The sequence below is a fragment of the Pteropus alecto genome, unplaced genomic scaffold (assembly GCF_000325575.1).
Source record: "Pteropus alecto unplaced genomic scaffold, ASM32557v1 scaffold390, whole genome shotgun sequence".
NCBI classification, from domain to species: Eukaryota; Metazoa; Chordata; class Mammalia; order Chiroptera; family Pteropodidae; genus Pteropus; species Pteropus alecto.
Genome location: NW_006429600.1, coordinates 188,340 through 192,548, shown reverse-complemented (window position 1 = coordinate 192,548; position 4,209 = coordinate 188,340). Strand labels below are relative to the sequence as shown.

General features: G+C 34.6%; 1 pseudogene; it reads right to left on the bottom strand.

Moving 5' to 3' along the window:
• Positions 1-7: 7 nt before the first annotated feature.
• Positions 8-126, bottom strand: LOC112477917 (annotated as a pseudogene).
• Positions 127-4,209: the final 4,083 nt, after the last annotated feature.

The following is a 4,209-nucleotide window of genomic DNA, read 5'->3' as shown; positions in this document are numbered from 1 at the left end:
TTTTTGATTCCTACAGCACCTGGTCTTCCTTGGTGGTCTCCCATCCAAGTACTAACCAAGCCCAACCCTGCTTAGCTTCCAAGATCAGACAGGATTGATCTTGTTCAAGGTAGCATGGCCATAGACTGTACCACTTCTTCTTTATCCAATCATCTATTGAAGGACACTTCGGTTATTTCCATGTCTTTACCACAGTGAATAATGCTGCAATAAACATCGAGGCACATATATCTTTACAAATAAATGTTCTCAAATTTTAGAGGTAGATACCAAGAAGAGGGATTGCTGGGTCATGTAATTTTATTCTTAATTTTTTGAGGAGCCTATATAATGTTTTCCATAGTGGCTGTACCAATTTACATTCCCACCAGCAGTGTATAAAGTTTCATTTCCCCCACAACTTCTCCAACACTTATTATTATTTGTCTTGTTGATAATAGCCATTCTAACAGATGTGAGGTGGTACATCTTTGTGGTTTTGATTTAAACTTCCCTAATAGTTAGTAAAACTGAGCATCTTTTCATATGTATGTTGGCCATTTGTATGTTTTCCTGAGAGGAGTGTCTGTTAAAGTTTTCTACCCATTTTTTTATTGGATCGTTTTTACTGTTGTTGTTGAATTGTCTGAGTTCTTTACATATTTTGAATATTAGCCCCTAATAAGAGGTATTGTTTGCAAATAACTTATCCCATTCAGATGGTTGCCTCTTTGCTTTGTTGATGGTTTTCTTTTGCTGTGCAGAAGCTTTTTAGTTTAATATAGTCCCATTCATTTATTTTTGCTTTTACTTCTCTTGCCTTTGAGGTCAAATTCATAAAATCCTCTCTGAAACCAAGGCCTATAAGTTTAGTACCTGTGTTTTTTTCTATGCAATTTATTGTTTCAGGTGTTATATTTAGGTCTTTGATCCATTTTCAGTTAACTTTGGTGTATGGTGACAGACAGCAATCTAGTTTCATTCTTTCGGCATGCAGTTTTCCAATTTTCCCAGCATCGTATATTGAAGATGGTTTCTTTTCTTTGTTATATGTGTATGGTTTCTTCATCAAAAATTATTTACCCATATACTTGTACGTTTATTTCTGGGTTCTCGATTCTGTTCCATTGGTCTGTGTATCTGTTTTTCTACCAATACTGTGCTGTTTTGATTATTAGTACTTTGCAGTATAATTTGAAGTGAGGAAGAATGATACCTCTGGCCTTGCTCTTTTATCTCAAGATTGCTTTGGCTATTTAGAATCCTTTTGTGATTCCACAGAAATCTCATGATTTTTTGTTCTATTTTTTTAAGGCCTTTGGAATTTTGACAGAGATTACATTAAATCAATAATACAGCCATTTTAACTATGTTGATTCTTCCAATCCATGAACAAAAATAGCTTTTCATTTCTTTATGTCTTTCCAATTTCTTTTAATAATGTCTTATAGTTTTCAGTGCATAGAACCTTCACATCATTTGTTAAGTTTATTCCTAGGTATTTTATTCTCTTCGTTGCAATTGCAAAAGGAAATTATTTTATTTATTTTTCTGAAATTTCATTGTCTATAGGAACAAGACAAGAATATCTTCTCCCATTATTCTTATTCAACATAGTGCTGGAAGTCTCAGCTAGAGCAATCAGTCAACAGAAAGAAATAAAAGGCACCAAAATTGAGAATAAAGAAGTCAAATTGTCACTTTGTGCAAAGGACATAATTCTTATTTTCCCATCTTTATTGAAATATAACTGACTATTAGTTACTTGTATTTACATTGTAAATGCAATGAGATTTTTTTTCAGTTATAGCTAGCATACGCATACAATAATATACCAGTTTCAGTTGTATAAGATAGTGATCAGAGATCCACGTAACTCACAGAAATCACCCCACTAAATCTAGTACCCTTCTTCCCCATTATATATTTATTGCATTATTAACCACCATCCCCATGCTATACTCTACATCTCCATGTCTATTCTGCAACAATCTATTTGTATCACTTAACCTATTTGCCCATGTGTTCCCCACGAAACCTCCCATCTAGTATCCCTCTAAATATTCTCTGTATCTATGGGTTTATTCCCGCATTTGTTGTTGTTCTTGTTGATTTAGACCTTTAGATTCCACATGTATGTGAATTCATGTGATATTTGTCTTTATATATCCAACCCATTTCATTCAGCACAATAAATTCTAGGTCCATTAAGGCAATATCTTTTTCCATTTCCTTCCTTTTAGTCTATGTGTGTCTTTTAATCTGAAGTGAGTCTTTTGTAGGTAGCATATGAAGATATTTTGTTTTCTTATCAATTCAGCCACTCTATCTTTTGGCTGGAGCACCTAATTCTTTTCCATTTGAGGTGCTTGTTGATAGAAATGTAGTTATTACCATTATTTAATTCTGGTTTTGATACATGCTTTTTTTTTCTTCTTGAAGAAGTCCCTCCAATATTTCCTGTAATACTGACTTGGTGGTGATACATTCCTTTAGTTATTTACGTCTGGGAAGCCTTTTATTTGTCTTTGAACTCTAAATGATAGCTTTGCTAGCTAAAGTATTCTTGGTTGTAGATCCTGGGTTTTCATCATGTCGAAGATTTTGTGCCAAGCCCTTCTGTCCTGCATAGTTTCTTTTGAGAAATCAGCTACCAGTCTTATGGGTGCCCTAGTAAGTAACTATATTTCTCTTGCTACTTTTAATGACCTCTCTTTGTTTTTAACCTTCGGCATTTTAATTATGATGTACCTTGGTGTGGACCTCTATCGGTTACTGGTTTTGGGGACTCTCTGAGCTTTCTGGGGTTTTATGTCTATTTCTTTTGAGAGGTTAGGGAAGTTTCCATCATTATTTTTTGAAATAGTTCTTCAACATCTTGTTTCTTTTCTGGTATCCATATAACATGGATACTTTTATATTTTTTAAATATCTTTGTATTAAGATTATTGGGGTAACATTGGTTAATACAATTACATAATTTTCAGGTGTACATTATAATTTCACATCTGTATATTCTACTGTGTGTTTACCAGCCAAAGTCTAGCTTCCTTCAGTTGCCATATATTTGATACCCTTTACCCATTTCACCCTCCTATTAGCCCCTTTAACTATCTACCTACCCCAACCTCACCCACCTCCTACCCTCTGGTAACCACTAGTCTATAGACCATGTCCATAAGTCTCTGTTTGCTTTCCTGTTCATTTGTTGCTTTTAGGTTTATATCCCACATATAAGTGATATCAAGTGATTTTCGACTTTTCCTGTCTGACATATTTCACTTAGCATGATTATCTTGAGGTCCATCCATATTGATACAAATGGCAGTATTTCATCTCTTCTGATGGCTAAGTAATATTCCATATACCACAGCTTCTTTAGCTAATCATCTAGGACACCTCGGTTGCTTCCATGTCTTGGCCACTGTGAATAATACTGCTATGAACATCGTTAAGCAAATATCTTTTCAAATATGAGTTTTCAAGCCTCCTACGGGGATTGCTGGATCATGTGGTAGAGCAATTCTTAGTTTTTTTTGAGGAACTCCCATACTGTTTTCTACAAGGCTGTACCAATTTTCAGTCTTAGCAGCAAAGTATAAGGGTTCCTTTTACTCCACATCCTCTCCAACATTTGTTATTACAATTCCTGTTGATTATAGATATTCTAACAGGTGTGAGATGATGGTTTTGATTTGCATTTCCCTAATACCTAGCAATATTGAGCATCTTTTCAAATATTTCTTGGCCATTTTCTAGGGAGAAGTGTCTGTTCAGGTCTTCTGCCCATTTTTTGATTGGATCATTTGTGGGTTTTGTTGTCGTTGTTGTTATTGTTATTGTTGTTATTGAGTTGTATGAGTTCTTTGTATATTTTGGATATTAGGCCCTTATCAGAGGCATTGCTTGCAAATATATTTTCCTATCTGGATGGTTGTCTCTTTATCATGTTGATGATTCTTTTGCTGATCAGAAGCTTTTTAGTTTGGTGTAGTCCCATTCATTTTAGCTTTTGCTTCCCTTGCTTTTGAGGTCAAATTCATAAAATCCTCTTTAAGCCCAAGGTCCTTGAGTTAAATTCCTATATTTTCTTCTATGCGTTTTATTGTTTCAGGTTTTATCCATTAACCCATTTTAAGTTAACTTTGGTGTGTGGTGATAGACAACAGTCTAGTTTCATTCTTTTGCAGGTAGCTTTCCAGTTTTCCCAGCACCATTTATTGAAGAGAC